The sequence below is a fragment of the Hylobates moloch genome, unplaced genomic scaffold, assembly GCF_009828535.3.
Source record: "Hylobates moloch isolate HMO894 unplaced genomic scaffold, HMol_V3 SCAFFOLD_5, whole genome shotgun sequence".
Lineage (NCBI taxonomy): Eukaryota > Metazoa > Chordata > Mammalia > Primates > Hylobatidae > Hylobates > Hylobates moloch.
In genome coordinates, this window is record NW_026652280.1 from 77,590,320 (window position 1) to 77,613,007 (window position 22,688).

At 36.1% G+C, this 22,688-nt stretch overlaps 1 pseudogene; it reads right to left on the bottom strand.

Moving 5' to 3' along the window:
* Positions 1-2,108: 2,108 nt before the first annotated feature.
* Positions 2,109-21,986, bottom strand: LOC116467862 (translation machinery-associated protein 16-like; annotated as a pseudogene).
* Positions 21,987-22,688: the final 702 nt, after the last annotated feature.

Here is a 22,688-nt window from a genome sequence, read left to right on the forward strand (position 1 = left end):
AGCCTGGCCAATATGGTGAAACTACATGTCTACTAAAAATACAAAAGTTAGCTGGGTGTGGTGGCCCATGCCTGTAGTCCCAGCTACTTGGGAGGTTGAGGCAGGACAATCGCTTGAAACTGGGAGGCAGATGTTGCAGTGAGCCAAGATCTTGCCATTGCATTCCAGCCTGGGTGACTGAGGGAGACTCCTTCTCAAAAAAAAAAAAAAAAGCACATACAGGCAATACACACAAATAAAATAACTCTAACCTAAAAAAAATTTTTAATCTCAGTTTTTTTCTAAGCAAACCAAAACTTAATCATAGTGGCATAGGAATTATTTTGATGAAATGTAATATCTATTAGACCAGTTACCAAAAGGCAAAACAAAAGACCTTCTGCTGTGTACAGAATATTATGTTGGAAGAAAACATTTCCTTGAGATCTTTAAGAAAATATGGTTAACTTCAGGCCACAACAAACAGAACTTGAGGGGAAAAAATCTTATATGAGCTGAAAATAAGTTGAAGGAGAGCGTTATTATTTTGTGCTTTTTAAAAGAAGGGAGAAGAAAATGAAAATTGGTGAAATGCAATAAAAGTTGAACTTTGCGGTAAAAAAATTAAAATATCTTAAAATTTATTAAGAGTAAATAAATAACTTCAAGTAATTTATTTTTCTAATCAATTCTTTAGTGTATAAGTAGTTTTTCTTTACATCAAACCCAGTCTCTAGAAAGACCATTATTATTTCCCTTGAATTATAGACAACTGGATCATATAAAAGGTTTTGTTTGCAGAAATAAATTTTATTTGTAATTTTCAGAAGTAAAGAAAAGTTATAATACTTTAAGTAAACTGTTAACAAGTCTTAGTTGACACCCAGTTAACCTAATCCAGTATTGATGTTTTTATTCTTTTCTGGAAAATACTCAAATACACCCGCATTGTGCTCCTTTAAAAACATGTTAAGGATACTTGCATTTAACGAGTTTTTTTGAGGAAGAAAATTATACAACATTCATGCTTCTCATTATACTGAAAATACTGAATTATATGGCAATTTAATTTATCTCTTAGAAGAAAAAGTAACATAATTAAAATCACTGGTTCTCTGATCGTTAGTTCTCTCTCCACAAATAAAACCTATCACTTTTCACAATAAAAAAGCAAAAAAATTATACAATTAAAAAGGAAGTAAACTGAAACTCTTTATCCCCTTTGTTAAAAGGTAAATTAATTGTAAGACATCAACATAAAAATCATCACTTTTTTTTTTTACCATTTAACTCTGGTTCAGATGATAAATAATAATCTATAATGCACCAGTGTATACAAATTTCTTTTTTTTTTTTGAGACGGAGTCTCGCTCTGTCACCCAGGTTGGAGTGCAGTGGCGCGATCTCGGCTCACTGCAAGCTCCGCCTCCCGGGTTCACGCCATTCTCCTGCCTCAGCCTCTCCGAGTAGCTGGGACTACAGGCGCCCGCCACTACGCCCGGCTAATTTTTTGTATTTTTAGTAGAGACGGGGTTTCACCGTGGTCTCGATCTCCTGACCTCGTGATCCGCCCGCCTCGGCCTCCCAAAGTGCTGGGATTACAAGCGTGAGCCACCGCGCCCAGCCTCAGTGTATACAAATTTCTTATCACATTTTCCCTTATTTTGTAAAAAAGGAAAATGGATTTCATGCTTAGAAGAAGGATTAGTGTGACAATATTACTGAAAGACAATTTTGCTATTATCACAGTTCAGAAAGTACCCACAGGAATCTTTTAGGAAACAGATTACTGTCCATTTCACAAAATGTGAAATTAGGTGATCATAAATACACAAGAAAAACAAAACATTTTTTGTCCTTACTTATATTGCTCCCTTCTGGCCCAAAATTCAGATGAAAAAGATTAAACAGCTTTTGCAGATCATGTTTATCTATTTTAGCAACTTAATGAAAAGCAACCTTCATTTTAAAATAAATATCATAACACCATTTTTGAAACTGCAAATTAAACTCTTATCATATAAATGAATGTCAGTATGAAATTCTTTTATCTTGACAATTATGTACCATAATCAATGAATATAATTTGAAGCTCTTAAATTATTTCTTTTCAATTCAAGTGAAGACAATTAGGCCACTGCAGTCATTTCCTCATCTGAGTCACTCGATTCATTGTTTAGTTCCAATTCCCCTAAATCTTGGTCTACGGTTATAATAGTTTTCCTCTTGCACTTCTTGGGAATTGCATCATTAGCACAAATTTTCCTTATTTTAGTGTTTGGCAATTTCTTCAGATTAAAGTCGCGTTCCCTAAATGTTTACAGGTTACTTGCATTTAGAATGTCTGGAATCTCAAGGCCATATCCTTCATACTGCTCTCACTCTCGCTCCATCGTCTGCTTGATGACAGTCTCCCAGGAACAGTGCCACCTCCCCTGCCTGTCCCTGACACTGTTATGTAACTCAATCTGCTCCAGCGCACTGCTGAATCGATTTTAGTATCTTTCAATTAGTTCACAAGCATCTTTCTTTAGATCTCCCTTTTATGGGGGATCAAGATGATTTTGAAACCACTGCAGGTTTTCACAAATAAAGTTGAGACACAAGGCTTTTTCATTCTTCAGTTTTCTGTTTTTCTTGTTTGTGGGCCTCTCTTGTAATTTGAGCTGCTTTTCCACTAAATGGATGGATTACTTTTTTTTCTGGTCCTGCACTTTTTCCCTTTGATGCTTTAGGCCTGGTGATGTCCTCGCTGTCACGGAGGAGCTCCACACTCTAGACCCAGGCAATCTCACAAACCACAGGAGCAGCAGCTCACACGAGTACCCGGGCTGAATCCCCAAAAGTTTTTGTTTTGTTTTGTTTTTTATAAATCCTTCTATTGTGAAAAACAACTAGTCATTTTATTTTAGGTCTACGTTTACCATACAAGATTCTTTCTCATATAAAATTATTTTTCTTTAAGTGTTCTTACCAAAAGATACCTCTTTGCTTCTATAACTTTCTTAAGTCTCTCATATTTCCTGGTTCCTTTTACCTTGTTTTATACATAACCTTTAAATAAGTTTTAAATGAGATAAAAATTGTTCACCTTTTTAAAAAGAAAATTTTTTTAAAAAGAATTTTTTTTATTTTTATTGGAAAATACCCAAATAATAAAATATTTATTATTTAATTTAATATAACTTTAGATTCTAAATTCTGACATATTTGTATTTATCCCATTACATTTATCTAATTATTTTATTTTATTCATTTATCTAGATTATTTATAAAAACTGTGATGGTCATCATTTAAAGTTTGAAGCTCACCACAGCAAAATTCTAACTGAGACAATGGAAAAGATAACACCTAAGTGACTCCATCTTGCTTATAACCTCCAAGCTGTCCTTATTCATTCCTGGACTTTGGGAGGAACTTAGTTTATAGTTCTACTTTTGTTAAACTAATATAAATGTCTTATTTATTAAAGATTATACAAGCAAAGATTATTCTGTCTTGGGCTAGGTTTATAGTTTTGTAACCACTATGCTAAATTTTGACACCTTACAGTATTTGGCAGGGATAAGTACGAAATTCCTTAATAATTGCAAACAAAAATGTATGCTGGCAATTCTTAATATGTTTATAATATTACTTTACCAATAGTTTTAAAGCTAGCTTATTTATTAAAAATTTTACTTAAGTCATGTAAACTTGAAAGTACATTTGAATAGTCTTTGCTTTTTTAATAAAGTATTTGATTTAATCACTTATTTTTCTTTAAGCCATTTAATTAGAGTTCTTTTATATATTTTCAGTAGTGAATCATTGTGCACACAACACATAAATACATAGATGTATGCTGATAGAAAGTTCATCTTATAGATTCATAAAGACTTTTTTTCCTATCTTAAGCTTTCAGATTCTTGATAACCTGGTTCAGAAGCCTAGGCAGTTGTCAGCTAAATAGCCTTAAATTTGCATATTAAAGGAAACAACTCAGGCAAAAATTAAATAGCAAAATTTACATCATAAGATACACAGAGAAAAAGTCTGGTGGTGTTAGAGAAAGATTAAAGATGGATGCCAAGTCAAACATAAAATTATAGAAATCTATCATATAATTGTATAAGGAGAACAATTTTATTTAGATGGAGACTACCTATCTTTTAACTGGATCTCTGAGCTCTGGGCAGAGCCCACACTGAATCCTGGATCTCCAAAATGGGAGAATTATTTTGAGATTAGACCGTGTGATGTTTTTGCAATGCACTTAAAAAAATTTTTTTTAAACAAAGACATTTCTAAGTGTCTGAAGTACCCTCTTTCTTAAAAACCCCTGGAGTAGCCTCTGTTGCAATAGCTATTAATGAAGAAAACAGAATTAAGTCAACTGAGAAGAAAAAGAACTTTTGCTCCAAAAAAGACAAGGTCCAAGGAGAGAAAATATAAACAAAACACGAAGACCTTTTAAATACAAACACAGGCACACACACACTCGTCTTGGATGTTAGCCTTTAATTAAGCTGACTTTTAACAACTGAGCTCCTTTTAAAGAAATGTTTTTAAATTTCATTACTATATTTCAGCTAGGACAAATTGCTACTATTTCAGAAGTACCAAGTATTAAAGCAGAAAGGGCTTGATTTAGAAACTGTGAATCCCCAAAATCGGAGACAGATCTCAGTTTATTAGGAAGTTTATTTTGCCAAGGTTGAGGATGCACATCCATGACATAGCCTCAGGAGGTCCTGACAACATGTACCCAAGGTGGTCAGAGCACAGTTTGGTTTTATACATTCTAGGGAGACACAAGACATCAATCAACATATGCAAGATGAACATTGATTCTGTCTGGAAAGGAGAGACGACTCAAAGCAAATGCGGGAAGACTCGAAGTGGTGAGGGGGCTTCCAGGTCATAGGTAGATCAGAGATAAATGGTTGCATTGTTTTGAATCTCTGATTAGCCTCTCCAAAGGAGGCAATCAGATACGCATTTATCTCAGTGAGCAGAGTGGTGACCTTGAATAGAATGGGAGGCAGGTTGGCTCTAATCAGTTCCCAGCTTGACTTTTCTTCTTAGCTTAGTGATTTGGGGGCCCCAAGATTTATTTTCCTTTCACCAGAATTTGTTCTCAGGATCCAATCATCTTGTACAACGCCCAAATTCTAACATTGGGAATAACATTTAAACATGACATTTGAAGGGGGCGAGCACCCAAACCATATCACCACCCATCAACCACGGAAAACACATTCTTCTCATTTGCACAAAAAATATACTCCAAGATTGACCTCATGCTCAGCCATAAAGCAAGTATCAATAAATTCAAAAAAAGTAAAAATTATATCAAGCATTGTGTTGAACCAAAGTGGAATAAAAATATAAAGCAATACCAAGAATATCTCCAAAAAACATACGATTACATGGAAACTAAACAACCTTCTCCTGAATTACTTTTGGGTAAACAACAAAACTAAGGCATAAATAAGTTCTTTGAAATAAACGAAAACAGAGACACAACATACCAAAATCTCTGGGATACCGCAAAATAATAACTGTTCAGAAGAAAGCTTACAGTGCTAAATGCCTACCTCAAAAAGTTTGAAAGATCTAAAGTTAACAACCCAATACAACATCTAGTGGAATTAGCAACACACACACAAAACTAATGCCAGAGTTAGCAAAAGAAAATAAATAACTAAAATTGGAGCAGAACTTAATAAAACTGAGACCCAAAAATCTGTACAGAGAATCAGTGAAACAAAAAAATTGGCTGTTTGAAAGGATAAACAAGATTGATAGACTACTAACTAGATTAACAAGGGAAAAAAAGAGAGAGATCCAAATAAACACAATCAGAAATGACAAAGGGGATATTAGAATCAATCCAACAGAAATATAAAAGATCTCTTGGAGACTATTATGAACACGTCTATGCATACAAACTAGAAAATCTAGAGTAAATTGATACATTTCTGGAAATGGACAATTGCCCAAGATTGAGTCAGGGAGAAATTAAAACCTTGAATAAACCAATATCAGGACCTAAAATTGAATCAGTAGTTAAAAAAAAAACTTACAAACCAAAAAAAATTTCTAGACCAGATGGATTCACAAGAGAATTGTATCAGATGTACAAAGAAGAGCTGGTACCAATTCTACTGAAACTATTTCAAAACAACAAGGAAAAAGAAATCCTGTCTAACTCATTCTATGAAGCCAGCATCACCCTAATAGCAAAACCAAGCAAAGACACATTGAAAGAATAACATTATGAGCCAATATCTCTGATGAACACAGACACAAAAGTCCTCAACAAAATATTAGCACACCAAATCTAGCAGCACATCAAAAAGTTAATTCACCATGACCAAGTAGGCTTTATTCCTGGGATGCAAGTTTGGTTCAGCATACACAAATCAATAAATGTGGCTCATCACATACACAGAATTAAAACCAAAGCCATATGATCATCTCAATATTTGCAGAAAAAGCTCTTGATAGCATACTTCATTCATACATAATAAAAACACTCAACAAACTAGGCATCAAAGGAACATACATCAAAATAACAAGAGCCATCTATGAAACACCCACAGCAAATGTCATAGTGAATGGGCAAAAACTCGAAACAATTCTCTTGAGAAACAGAAAGATAAGAACGCTTACTTTCACCTTCTATACAACATAGTACTATGAGTGCTGGCCAGAGCAATCAGGCAAGAGAAAGAAATAAAAGGCATCTGAATAGGAAAAGATGTCAAACTATCTCTTTTCACTGATGATAAAATTCCTGTACCTAGGAAATCCTAAAAAGTCTCTTCTAAAAGTTTCCTTGAACAGATAAGCCTCTTCAGTAAAGCCATGGGATACAAAATCAATGTGAAAAATCAATAGTATTTTTATACACCAATAACATTCAAGCCTAAAGCCAAATAAAGAATGCAATCCCATTTACAGTAGCCACAAAATAAAACCTAGGAACACATATAACTAAAGAGGTGAATGATCTCTGCAAGAATAACTATTAAACACTGTTGGAAGAAATTACAGATTATACAAACAAATGGAAAAACATTCCATGCTCATAGATTGAAAGAATAAATATTATTAAAATGGCCACACTATTCTAAGCAATCTACATATTTAATGCTTCCTATCAACCTGCCAATATCATTTTTCACATAACTAGAAAAAATCATTCTAAAATGTATATGGAATCAAAAAAGAGCCCAAATAGCTAAAACAATCTTAAGCAAAAAGAACAAAGCCAGAGGCATCAAGTTACTTGACTTTATAATATAAGGCTACGGTAACCAAAACATGATATTGATACAAACACAGAAACATAGACCAATGGAACAAAATAGAGAACCCAGAAATAAAGCCACACACCCTCTGATCTTTCACAAAGTTGACCACAAAAGCAATGGAGCAAGGACTCCCCATTCAAAAAATAGTGCTAGGATAGCTAGCTAGCTATATGCAGAAGAATGAAACTGGACCCCTTCTTTCACCATATACAAAAATTAACTCAAGGTGAATCAAAGACTTAAATGTCAAACCTAAAACTATAATAATCCTAACAAACAATATAGAAACACCATTCTGGACATTGACCTTGGAGAATAATTTATAACTAAGTACTCAAAAAAGATTGCAACAGAAAAAAATTGACAACTAAGAACTAAACTAAACAGGTTCTGCACAGCAAAAGAAACTATCAACAGAGTAAACAGACAACCTACATATGGGAGAAAATATTCATAAACTATGCATCTGACAAGGGTCTAATACCCAGAATCTATAAGGAACTTAATAAATTCAACAAACAAAAAGGAACCCAATTAAAAAATGGGCAAAATACATGAACAGACACTCTCAAAAGAAGATATGTAAGTGGCCAATAAACATATGAATAAATGCTTGACATCAATAATCATCAGAGACACGCAAATCAAAACCACAATGAGATACCATCCCACAACGGTCAGAATGACTATTATTAAAAAGTCAAAAAACAACTGATGCTGGCAAGGCTGCATAGAAAAGGGAGCATGTATACCCTGTTTGTGGGAATGTAAATTACTTCAGCCACTGTAGAAAACAGTTTGGAGATTTCTCAAATAACTTGAAACAGAACTACTGATATATGCCCACAGGGGAATGAATCATTCTGTGAAAAAAGCACATGAACTTATATGTTCATTGTGATACTATTCACAATGGAAAATACATGAAATCAACCTAAGTACCCATCAATGGTGGATTAGATAAAGGAAATGTGGTACATACACATCACGGAATACTAGGCAGCCATAAAAAAGAATAAAATTGTGTCCTTTGCAACATCATGGATGCAGCTGGAGGCCATTATCCTAAGCAAAGTAACACGGGAACTAAAAACCAAATACCACATGTTCTTGCTTATATGTGAGAGCTAAGCATTGAATACTTGTGAACATAAAAAATAGCAACAATAGATATTGCAGACTGCTACAGAGGAGAGGAAGTGAGGGGGGCAAGGGTTGAAAAACAAACTATTGGCAACTGTTGGGTATTATGCTCAGTACCCTCAGTACCTAGGTGATGAGATTAATTGTACCCCAAACCTCACCATCATGTAATATACAAATATAACAAGCCTACACATGTACCACTAAATCTATGTTGATTTTTTTAAAAAAAAGCAAAAAAAAAAAAAGAAATAAAGGACATGAAAATTGGAAAAGAAGTCACTGTTCTTGTTTACAAATGATATACTATGATATTTAGAAAACCCTAAAGACTGTCAAAAAAATGGAACTGAGAAACAAATTCCATAAACTTGTAGTCTACAAAATAAACACAAAAATCCATAGCACTTTATATACCAAAAGTAGATAACCTAAAAAAGAAATTAGGAAATTAATACCATTTATGATAGTTACAAAAATTAAAATACATGAGAATAAACTTAACCAAAGAGTTGAGAGAGATCTCTACAATAAAAGCATAAACCACTGATGAAAGAAATTGGAGAGGACACCAAAAATAGAAAGATATTAAGTGTTCATGAATTGGAAAAACCAAACTTGAATTAATGAGTATATTGAATATAAATAGAAGTTACCAGAGGCTGAGAAGGGTAATAAGGAGGGGAGGCTAAAGAAAATAGAGTTCTTTTCCAAACTCTACTTTTCATGGTGCAAAATAAATCTGGGTAAAACTCTGGTGTTTTAGGAAGCCACAACAAATTGTGCTGGTAGTCGTATTTTTTTTTTTTTTTTTTTTACTGTTACCTACTCACAATATTAAAAAGTCAAATTCACTTAGGAAGGTTCTTAATGAGCCAAAAAATAATTAATTTCATTACATCTTAAATCCTTAGTATTTGTATTTTTAATATTCTTTATGACAAATTGAGAAATACATATATACCCTTCAGTTTCATACTAGAGCACATTGAGCCCAGCATTTCAATGAAAAAAACTGAGAAATTTGTTGACAATAATAAAATTGAGCACACAAGCAAAAGTTAGAAAACTTGTATGCAGTACCAAAAGCTTGAAAGTTACCCAATAATTAAAGACTTCCATTTTCAGATTGGTGGTGATATTAGCAAAAGAGATTTCTTGACATAACGAAATGTATAAACATTTGGAAGATCTGCAGAAATCAGTGGATTAATATTTTTCAAATGACCATAGCAGGATATTATGAAAGCATACATGAATAAAATATATATTCACAGTAAAGACAAATCAATAGACTTTAACATAACAGTATATGAAAAATGTATTTTTTATATTTCATATTGCAACTAACCTTCATAATGCTACCTCTTGACTTTTAGTGTAGTATCAAATAATTATATCAGATAGCTATTAAAATACTCTTTTTCCATCTGCATATTTATGTGAGGCTGGATTTTCTTTATACATTTCATTCATAATAGCAAATTACAGCAAAATTAATGTAGAAGCAGATGTGAGAATACAGCTATCTCCTATGAAGTTAAACATTTTAAAAATGTGGAACAATGCCATTCTTGTCACTTAGGTTTTTTTTTGGAAAATAGACTTATTTTCCATAAAATATGTTATCACAAAAAAATGTAATTTATGTTAACTAATTAAATGTTAATTTATTTTTAATAACTATACTGTTTAGAATTATTAGTTTTATTTTTTAATATTGTAAATTTTGACAGATGTACTCTTTACTAGTCAGTGTTCTCTAAAGAAACAGAACCAACAGGATATATGTAGATATATCAGAGAAGATTTATTATGGGAATTGACTCACTTGATTATGGAGGCCAAGAAGTCCCACCACATTTTGTTTGCATGCTGGAGAATTAAAAGAGCTGGATAGTTTTTAAGGTCCATCTCAACTCAAACATCCAGAGCTGTGTCTTAATATCTCCCAAGCTTCAACCTGCATATAATACTTCTCATTAATTTATCAGACAAAAGCAAGGGGTGTGTATGAGAAAAGTACTGTGATAAATACTCTTTTCTTTGACTGTAATGAATGAGAATAATTTGGGGATCCCCAAATGGGCCAACCTGAATTGGGTTACATTTCCACTGATGTCAGTCACAAGGATCAACTTGGAAACCCAAGCATTTCCTGATCCTTAAGATTTATTCATTTCCTTCTGCCATATATCCCCATAAAATAGAGTGCCCTGCTCAGTGAAAGCTTTCATTTTATGCCCTTTGGCCTGCCCTGAGAAGCCCTGGAGGTGGAAGTTAGGATGAGTGTAAGCCATCCTCACTTCTCAAGACTGTTCTATCACAACCAAGACACAGGGTATCTTTCTGTGCTCTGTAGAGAAGTGCTGAGTGCATCACTAGCCACAACTCAAACTCTATTTATTCTGATCATGTTTCCAGTTACTTTTCACCACCCTTGCATAGGGGGCCTCCAGCAAAGACATCTTGATGGCCAGATTTGCTCAACAAAGAAAACTTCCAATGTGATAACTATGTGACATAGAGATTAGGTTAGAACATTTGGCTTCTGGCTCATTCTGCCATATATCTTGTATATATGCTTAAAAGTTCCCTCTCATAGCTCAATTCCATGAGCCTCTATCTAAAGTCAGCTGTAGTCTCCAACTCATACATCAAACTAGTTACTCATAGGCCACTCATAGTCATAACATTCCAAACCTGCCCATGCCCAGACTTCCTTCCTTCCTAACACACTGCAAAGGAATCTACCCTCCTCATGCAATTTTACCTCTTTTAAACAGTGCAAGCTATTTACAGTAAACAGAGGTACCCAAGATCTGTTCTCACCTCTCGGTTTTCCATCATTTGGGCTGGATACGTCAGAATAGGTTCTAAACTTGGTTTGTAGTGGGGCGAGGGAGGGGGGATTCAATTCCTGAGTTGATTTGGTTGCCATCTAAGAAGCAGTAGGTCTCTCATATATCCACCTGCGTTAACTTTAAAGTGGAAGTCCTCCTTTATCACCTGATCCCAATCCCCCTAACAACCCTGACAGATAATAACAATAAACGATAATGTGTACCATTTATTGACCATTACCATGTTATAGGCACTGTGAGAGAAATGCTTTGTATGTGTTATCTCTTTTAGTCATCATTGTAACTCTAAAAAAGATTCTCTTATTGTCCATTCTAAGATGTATTAACTCAGACTTAAAACAGAAGAGCCAGAATCCAAAGCAAGGTCTAATTCCAAAACCTGGATGTTAATCCCTGCTGTACTGAGTCTCAAAAGGAGGAAAAAATGCAGGTTAGGCATTAATTCAAGAATCTTCTCTGTCCACACCCCCCCACACACCTACAGCTATTTTATAAACCAAGAGTTTAACTTTAGGATATCTAGAAACCTTTAAAAATAAAGTTCAGCCCAATTGTCCCAGATTACTGTAAGTGCTTGCCACCACCCACTCCAACACATAGCTATTTGTTCTTTGCCACTCTCGTTGTCTTAATACTCAAGACAAAGTTAAATATAGGTATAGATAGAAAGGTGTTCAGTGAACTGAGAGGACTGGCACTAGTCAAAAATTTAAAATACTTTATTTTTCTTTGTTATGTTCCCTTTCATGTTCTGAAAAAACCATCCTGTCCCTTTCTCCTGCTTTTTTTCTCAGAAATCTTTCCCTGTCCTCATGTTATCTAAAGTGCATTCCATCATGGTCCACAGTGTCCCACACTCCAGATTTTCTCTATCTACTCAAATCATCCTATGCACTATATGGTAGGAATGCAAACTAATAACACTACACTATTATAATAAATTGATAATGCAGCTGTTTCTTACTAATAGACTTACCTCTACCCCTTCCCCCATTCCTTATGCTGTTTTCACCAGCTGCTATTTCTACAGCTTTAAATGTTCTTAAAGGCATATTTGTTTCTTTCATTCATTTGGTTTCCATTATTATAAAGAGACATTATTTGACACAATAAACTCAGGGACTCTATTCATTTTTACATTCTTCCTGGAATGCTTATAATCTCAATTGTTTGAGCATTTGGATATTGGATTCACCTGGCCAATGTGCACAGCAGAGCTAGTAAGGAAATGGGCAACTGGGATAATTTCTGAGGGACCCTAACAACATACACACTTTAAAATACATGTCATATCACTTGTTGCAGATTTATTTCAACATTAAACTCCTCCATATAATGTCAGCCTTTATAGTCTCTAGAGCACATGCAATCCATTCACAATCCACAAAAATTTGAACAAGGGCTGAGACTGAGACAGAGGAGATTTTTTCATCCATCTTTTCTTAGTTACTTTGGATTTAGAAGCTATATTAGGGTTTTCCAGAAAACAAATTATATAATTCACACACACACATACACATCTATACCCATACTTTGTGTTGAGTATTAAGACAAGGAGAGAGGCAAAGAACAAATAGCTGTGTGTTGGAGGAGGTGGTGGTAAGCACTTACAGTAATCTGAAATAATGGGCTGAACTTTAAAAGTTTCCATATACCCTAAAATTAAGCTCTTGATCCATAAAATAGCTGAAAGTGTGGTGGGATGGGGGCAGAGAAGGATTTTGAATGCCTAACCTTCCTCAGTGTGTGAGTGTTTGTATGTGTGTGTGAATTATATATTCTCTTTTCTGGAAAACCCCAACATAATTTCTACGTTTAAGGTAACTAGGGAAAGACGGGTGATAAAAAATCTCCTCCATCTCAGTCTCAGCATTTGTTCAAATTTTTGTGGATTGTGAGTATATTGCCATGTGCTATATGGCAATCCAATTATAATCTCTCTGTGGGTGTATGTGTTTCTGTCTCTCTCTCTCACACACACACACACAGACACACACATACACAGATTATACGAACTGGGTCACAGGATTATGGAGACTGAGAAGTTTCACAATATGCCATTTTCAAGTTGGGGGAAAAGCCAGTGGTGTAACTCAGCCCAAGTCCGAAGGCCTGAGAACCAGAGAAGCCAATGGTGTAATTCTCTGTCTGACTCCAAAGGCCTGAGAACCAGGAGTTCCAATGCCCAAGGGCAGGAGAAGAGAAATGTCCCAGCTCAAGTAGAGAGAATTCACTCTGCCTCTGCCTCTTTGATCATTTCTGTCCTAAATGGATTGCATGATACCCACCTACATCAGTGAGGATGACTCTTCTTTGTGCAGTCTACTGATTCCAAATCTCTTCTGGAAACATGCTTATGGACACACCCAGAAATAATCTTTACCAGCTCTCTGGGCATACCTTAGCCCAGTCAAGTTGATGCATAAAGTTAACCATCACAGAAGGCTTGGTACCAGTTGATGACCCTGAGAAAATCAAGGATTTTCTGGAGTTTTTGAGATGCCCTGGTGAATATATCATAAATGTGGTATAGTGGTCCAAGTTGTCTATCATCTCCTGTATGGAATGGGCAAAGAGTAAGGAGATGTAATTGTTGCTTCTCTCTCACTCCTACATCTACACGTCCAAATCTGTTCTTGTCTTTTTCAGCCACACAGCTAAGATTTCAAGCAAAATCAACATAAAGAGATTATAGAGAATGAGCTTTGTCTAAGAAGACAACACTTCTACTCCCGAGTATCAGATCCTAAAACACTACCTGGTGCATTGTAGGTGTACAACACATATTTGTTAAATAAATTTAAAATATTTACACTAATAATAACTGCCATTTACTAGGTGCATGTTAAGTACTTGGCAATATACTGAGCAACTTATAGACCAAATTACATCCCAAGGAGTAAAATTCTCATTTCATATTTGAAAAAATTGAGAAACAGAAATGACAAAGGACCATCCAAAGCCCACACAGCTTGCAAATGTACTTGAGCCTCCACTCACTCTGACTTAAATAACTTGTCTCAATACTCCTGTGTCCACCTAGGCTACAGGAGACATCTTCTTCGTCTCTGAAATGAAATTTGTTTCCACTTTTTTCACAATAATCATACCTTCACAGCTCTCTCCTCTCTCTCTCTCTCTCTCTCTCTCTCCCCCTCCTTGCTTGGTTTCTTCAATTCCCAAATATTCGTGTCTCAGGCAATATATTAGTCCAATCTTACACTGCTACACCGAAATAGCTGAGACTGGGTAATTTATAAGAAAAAGTGATTTAATTGACTCACTATTCCACAGGCTGTACAGAAAGCATGATTCTGACATTGACTTGGCTTCTGTTGAGGCCTCATGAAACTTAGCATCATGGTGAAAGTCAAAGGGAAAGCAAACCCCTCACATGGCCAGAGCAGGAAGAAGGCAGAAAGGGGGGATGTGGCACACACTTTTAAACAACCGGATCTCATGAGGACTCACTCACTATCATGAGAACGGCACCAAGGGGGAAATCCACCCCCATGATCCGATCACCTCCCACCAGGCTCCACCTCCAACACTGGAGATTACATTTTGACATGAGATTTGGGCAGGGACACAGATCCAAACCATATCAGGCAACAACAGCAAAAGTCTTTCCTTAATTTATTGCCCTTTTTATATCCTTTCAAAGGCAAAAAGACAAAGGTCTCGAGCGTTCTAACACACTCTCTCCCCAGTGCCCCACAGTTTGGTTTCTATACTTTTTATTTTGCTGAAATTTAGTTTTGGGGTATTAATCACCAAAACTTTTTCTTAAGTTCATTTTGATATTTTGCCAAATGATCTGTGAAACACTTGGCCAAATTTCCCTTAGTAGCCCATTAATTTATTCTATATTTAACAATTTTTCCCCTTCTCTTTGAAAAAAAGGGAAATAAATTGTCACTATCATATTCCATTCTCAAGTAAGTCAAATGGTATTATCTGTGAACCTTCTGTGAAGTAAACACACAGAGATACATAGCAGGTCTCCTAAAGTGTTTGTAGAAATTGATGGGTGAATTTTAATTGCACCAGTGCAAGATTGACTCTCAGTCATTCACAGGTAGGACCAAAGAAGAAATGGCAGATACCTTCAGCAGCCATTGGAAACATCTCAAATATCTCCCAGGCAGCAAACAGAGGCTGACAGCTAGGTTTGCAAAAAATTGTTTTACAGTCCGTATGAAGGGTCTAAGATACATCCATCCATCCTCAACCCTCCCTCTTCACCTACCTCACATCCAGGGACTCAGGAGGCTTCTTGTCAAGGACTGATATGATTTTAGTAGAACCTTAGAGTCATGCAAAAGGTGCATTTTTTATGGCACTTCAGTGGTTTTGTACCTTATTTTTAAAGAAATTGTATTGAGTTTACAATTATGTATATCTATGGTATAAAATGCAATGTTATAATATAATATAACATTATATATGTTATAATGGCCTTTTTGGCATTCAATTGCCTTTTGGCAATTGAAAGGATATAAAATGTGGAAGGATTTAATCAAGCTAGTTAACATATCAATCACCATACATACTTATTTTTGTGGTAAAAACATTTGAAATTTACTCCCTTAGCAATTCTGAAATATACAATAAATTATTAACAATAGTCATTAGGATGTAAAATGGATGTCAATGACTTGTTTTTTTCTGCTGCACTGAAACTTTCTCTTCTCTAACCAATATCTCCCCATTCTGCTGCCCCTACCTGCAGCCTCTGGTAGCCACCATTCTACCCCCTACATCTAATAACTTTTTAACATTCCACCTGCAAGTGAGGACCTGAAGCATTTGTCTTTCTGAGCCTGGATTATTTTACTCAACATAATGTCCTCCAGGTTAATCCACGTTGTCTCAAATGGCAGAATTTCCTTCTTTTTAAGGCTATAGAGTATTCCGCGGTGTACTATATGTGTACAAAACATACCACATTTTCTTTATACATCATTCATTGATGGGTACTTAGTCTGATTCCATATCTTTGCTATTTTGAATAATGCTGTAATGATTATGGGAATACAGATAACTCTTTAACATACTAATTACATTTCCTTAGGGTATATAACCAGTAATGGTATTCTATATTAAATTATCTGTTTATGTCTCCAGTCTCCCCTATGAGATCATCAGTTGTTGGACTGTTCTATTCATCTTTGCATCCCCAAGATCAATCATAGTATCTGGCATTAGCCAGAATTTGGAACTTAATTATTGAATGAGAAGAAATATCGATGAATAAATTACTTAACTGAGGAGACCCTATGCTTCTGCAACCTGAGATAGTCAAGATTCCAGCACCCATCATGGTATGAAAGAAAAATATCTTCGGCCCCTCAAATCATTAAGCAAAAGGGAAAAGTCAAGCTGGGAATTGCTTAGAGCAAACCTGCCTCCCATTCTATTCAAAGTCACCCCTCTGGTCACTGAGATAAATGCATATCTGATTGCCTCCTTTAGAGAGACTCATCAGAAACTCAAAAGAATGCAACCATTTGTCTCATATACTGTGACCTGGAAGTCCTCTCCCAACTTTGAGTTGTCCCACCTTTCCAGACATAATCAGTGTTTATTTTACATATGTTGATTAATATCTCATGTCTCCCTAAAATGTATAAAATTAAACTATGCTCTGACCACCTTGGGCACATGTTGTCAGGTCCTCCTGAAGCTGTTACACATGTGCATCCTTGGCAAAATAAGATTTCTAAATTAACTGAGACCTGTCTCAAATTTTCAGGGTTCACATTTTGGTAACCACGAAGGGATTCTGAGTGGAGGTGCCCCTGACTTTTGACAAATCTCCTATCAGTGCCTGATACCAGCATGAGCTAACTTTATGACTCAAACCAACAGAACAGTTTGCTGCGGTCTGAGAGAAACCCCTTCAGAGAATCCCTAATCTCCTCGAATTTTGTTTAGATTTAAAGTTTATTTTGCTATACAACTCCCTCTCTTATTGGAGTTTTACTTGCTTCCAACAAGAAAGACAAGTTTTTCTACTTCCATGATGATGGAAGGTGGATAACTCCTTTATGGAGTTTGAGCTCACTTCCGACAAGGAAGATGAGGTTTTTTTTGCCTGCTTCTAGGATGGTAGAGAGCCTTCTTCAGCCTGAGACTCATCCCTAGGTAAGTAGCTAAATTGAAGTTTTGTCTTGGCTAATGTTAACAACAAGTTGGCTAAAGTTAACAATCCTTATCATTAGAGCGCTCAGTAATCATATAAGTTGTGCAATCATTTGTTTGGCTTAACTTTTTGTTGTTGTTGTTGTTTGTTTCTGCTCTTGTAGTTGTTCCAGTCTTTTTCCCATTAAGGTTGATTGACTATATCTGACTTGATCAAACCTGAAGGAAGTTCCAACTTATGGGGAATAAGTCCTCTGAAGTGGCTAAATTCCCCTAAAAAGAAGGATGTCTGTGTGCATCTGTGTATGTTTGTATTTAAAAGGCCCTCATGTTTTTATTTTTGTTTTCCTTCTAGGAACTTTTTTTTTGAGTACAAGTTTTTTTCTTCTCAGTTGACTGGATTCTGTTTTCTTCATTTACTTTGGCTGTCTCTCCTTTCTCTGGCACCCTCTGCTGCATGGGGGACCTCAAATAGTTTATACTAACCTGGGGTTTCTTAAAGAAAATGAAGAAGGCACCAGACTCCCTTTAGGGGAGAAACCTGTTTTTTCTTATGTAACACCAAGAATGTAAACAGACAAGTTTGTCTCAGCTGTTGAACTGCTTACTTTTGTATTGTGTTACCTTTTATTTTGGACAAAAATAGTTACCGCAACAGAGGTTACTATTGGGTTTTTAAGGAAGAGTGTGATCTAGAAACTTAGAAATGTCTTTGTAAAAAAAAAATTTGAGTGCATCATAAAAGCATCGCAGGGTATAATCTCATAATAATTTTCCATTTTGGAGACCTAGGATTCAATATGGGCTCTGCCCAGAGCTCAGAGGTGCATTTAAAAGATACGTAGTCCCTATCCAAATAAAATTGGTCTCCTTATACAATCCTATGACAGATTTCTATAATTTTATGTTTGATTTGGCATCCATCTTTAATCTCCCTTAAGCACTACCAAACGTTTCCTCTCTGTACCTTATGATGTAAATTTTGCTATTTCATTTTCACCTGAGTTGTTTCCTTTAATATGCAATTTTAAGGCTATTTAGCTGAAAACTGCCTAGGGTTGTGAAACAGGTTAAGAATCTGAAAGTCTAAGATAGGAAAAAAAGGTTTTTCATAAATCTATAAGATGTACTTCTATTGGCATGCCTAATACTTCTATATATTGACGTGTTGTGTACACAATGTTTCACTACTGAAAATATATTAAAGAGCTCTAATTAATTGGCTTAAGAAAATAACCAAATTACTTTATTAGCAAAAAGAAAAGACTAGTCAAATGCTTATTCAAGTTTACATAACTTAAGTAAAAGCTTTAATAGACAAGCTAGCTTTAAAATTATTGGTAAAGTAATATTAGAAATGTCTTAATTGCCAGCATACATTTTCGTTTGCAATTTATCATCAAGAAATTTCATACTTCTCCCTTCCAAATACTGTAACGTATCAAAATGTGGCATAAGGGTTACAAAACTATAAACTCAGCCCAAGACAGAATGATCTTTGCTTGTGGGATCCTTAATAAATAAGACATTCATATTTATTTAATAAAAATAACTGCATCTTGAATTTAGTAAGGTTACCATAACTTCTAATCTTTCGGCTTTAGGCAGTGAAGTCCACAGGCAGTAAGGTTTGTTTTGGGAAAGGACTGTTATTGTCGTTGTCTCAAAGCTAAACTATAAACTATGTTCCTCCCAAAGTTAGTTCAGCCTATGCCCAGGAATGAACAAAGACAGCTTGGAGGTTAGAAGGAACATGGAGTTAGTTAGGTCAAATCTTTTTTTCCTGTCTCAGTTATAATTTTGCAATGGTGGTCCCACACCTTAATACTTACAATCACAATTTTTATGAATAATCTAGGTAAATGATTAAAAAATAAAATAATTAGGTAAATGTAATAGGATAAATACTTGTAGACAAACTCATCATAATTTAGAATCTAAAGTTATACTAAATTAATAGTACATATTTCATTATTTGGGTATTTTCCAATAAAAATACATTTGTAGGAAAACTTGGACACAGGAAGGGGAACATCACACCCAGGGGCCTGTTGTGGGTTAGGGGGAGGGCGGAGGGACAGCATTAGGAGATATACCTAATGTAAATGACGAGTTAATGGGTGCAGCACACCAACATGGCACATGTATACATATGCAACAAACCTGCACATTGTGCACATGTACCCTAGAACTTAAAGTATAATAAATATATACATTTATATATATATAATTAAGAAGTATATTGAACTCATTGTTCAATTCCCACCTTTGAGTGAGAACATGCAGTGTTTGGTTTTTTGTCTTTGCGATAGTTTGCTGAGAATGATGGTTTCCAGCCTCATCCATGTCCCTACAAAGGACATGAATTCATCCTTTTTTATGGCTGCATAGTATTCCACGGTGTATATGTGCCACATTTTCTTAATGAAGTCTATCACTGATGGACATTTGGGTTGGTTCCAAGTCTTTGCTATTGTGAATAGTGCTGCAATAAACTTACGTGTGCATGTGTTCAGTGGTTTTATCCTACTCCAAGTAAAATAAAATAAATAAAAGAGAAATGTTGTCAGTTTTTGGTATTTCCAGATAAAAGTAATTCCTTTCCTGCTAACTTCTTTCCCTTGCCCACTTCTGTTCCACCCAAAGGGACACCAGGAGGTACTATTTGATGTAGTATTTGGGCCACAGAACTTGCCATAACTGACTGGGCCAGGAGTGGGCACCTGGCTGCTGCCATTTAGAATGGTGTAGTCACTCATGAATTTGGAGTTGTGACTAAGAAATTTAAGTATCTATCTGAGTGAGTCATTTGAATGGCAGAAATGCAAAAATTTAGAGCTGTAATTCAAAAGCCGATCTGCACAAATGGCCAATAAGCACATAAAAAATGTTCAATATTATGAGTCATTAGGGAAATGCAAACCAAAACCACAATGAAATGTCATTTTACATTTATTAGAATGGCTATAATTCTTTTAAAGGGGACAAATAACAGTTATTGACAAGGATGTGGAGTGAAAAGGGAATGCTTGTGCTTTGCTGGAAGGAAAGTAAAAGAGTGCAACCACTGTGGAAAACAGTTTGGCAGTTCCTCAAAAAGCTAAACATAGAACTACCATGTAATTCAGCAGCTTCACTCCTAGACATATATCTCAAACAGTTGAAAGTAAGGCCTCAAACATATTTGTGTACTAACATTCATAGCAACATTATTCACAATAGCCAAAGGTGAAAACAACACAAATGTCCATCAACAGATGAATGGAAAAACAAAATATGGTGTATATATACAGTAGAATATTATTCAGCCACAAAAAAAGTTAAATTTTGATATATGCTACAATATTAATGGACCTTGATGACGTCATGCTAAATGTAATAAGTCAGATGCAAAATGATATACACATATTGTATGAATCCGCTTTTGTGACATGCCCAAAGTAGAGAAATTCATAGAGATCGTAGAATAGAGGTTACCAGGATCTGGGAGGGAGAGGAGTATGAGGAGTTGTTTAATGGGTACAGAGTTCATGCTGGAGATGATGAAAAAGTTTTAGGTATAGGTAATAGTGACGGCAACAGCTGCCCATCTGGAGCCGCCGCTACCAAGACACAGGATGCCGCGGAGAGACTCTGGCAGGGGCTATAACGCTCCACGGGGCAGGCAGGAGCCCCGCCCTCCCCGGGTGCTCCTGCAGCCGCCCTGCCACGGCTCGCGGAATCAGGAGTCTCTGTGTTCCTGGGGGCCCAGGAAGACCCCTCGGCCTCCCACAGGCTCGGAAGTGCCTGCTCCCACTGCCTGACTTCTCTCCGCTGTCAGCGCCCGTTCCCATCTCGGAGGCACCCCGGGGGCTGCAGGCTCCAGGGAGCCAGGGGAGCAGGGGACAAGCGGGAGCCCCGCCTCTTCCGTGTTGGCAGGGTGAGAGCTCCCAGAGGTGCAGCTGCAACCGCCCTCCCAGGAGCGGAGGTCCCAGGTCTGGCGGCTCTGCAGTCTGCGCCTCTGAAACAATGAGAATGATTATATAATACTGTGGGTATATTTAATACCGCTGCATTGTACTTACCGTGGTTAGAATAATAAATATTATGTTATATGTATTTTACCACTGTGTGTATGTGTGTGTATGTGTGTGTGTGTGTGTGTGTGTGTGTGTGTGTGTGTTTGTACTTTTTAAGCCTGTCTGTCCAGAGAAAACAAGCATGGAGAAAAAGTGATCCCAGAGCCCCTGGCAGTTTTCCATTTCCAGGGTCTATCCTTTTTCCTGGGGTCAGTCTATATTCCTGTATTTGAGAATCCATATCTTTGTATTTTTAATTTATATTCAAATAAATAAAACACTTTGTTCATGCTCAGAGTAACTCAAGTTGATCATTGCTACTTGAACCCAATCTTAACTAACCAACTTTGGTAAATTTTTAGCAACAAGTTACTTTTTTGGCAACTGTCATCTTCTCTTAATAAAGCTAGAGTCCAGAGGCTGGCCAAGTGCAGCACAAAGCAACGTTCACACGTCACTTACCTTGTGTTCCCCAGAGGAGTAAGGTTTGAATCATCTTCTAAGTTTAGCTTGAGGTAGGATTGTAGACATTAGAATGATCCCACAATAGCAGAAATACCTATGAAATACTCTATCTCTGGGTTCAACATTTGGTGTGGGCACCCCCTTGTGTGAAGTCATCCAGCCAACAAAAATCTAGCCAGAGGCATTGGGGTGAGGACTTGAAAGTTGTGCAAGTTTCTAGAGCTAATTTTATCTCTAGGTTCAATCAGAATTGATTAGTAAAAAGGGTATAAAGTATGTTGGCTGACTCCCAGGGTCTTTTTGTTAGAAATTGGGAGGATTCTGGTACAAAATTACATGATGGATCGTAGTCAACAAGAGAATGTTGTTGTCCAGAGTCTGATATTGCTAGAATGCAATTATTCCATAATTTAATTTGCTAATGTTTATTAAGCCTTAGCCTTCTGTCACTAGTCATATCTCAGAAGTTGAGTACTATCTTGGAAGCCATGCTGAGTTCACTTCCTGAATTGGCCACTTATTCATTAGATGGCCTTGGAGAAGGGATGTAAATGCTCGCTAGTGTGGTTTTCTCTTCTGTAATGACAATGCCTGCTTACCTCTTGGGATAGTTGTGAATACTAAAGGTGTTAAAATGTGTGAAACACTTGGAATGCTGCCTGGAATCTAAGTGCTATCTAAAATGTAAGGTCTTATTATTGTGTGAACATTTCTCACTCATTTTATTGCATCT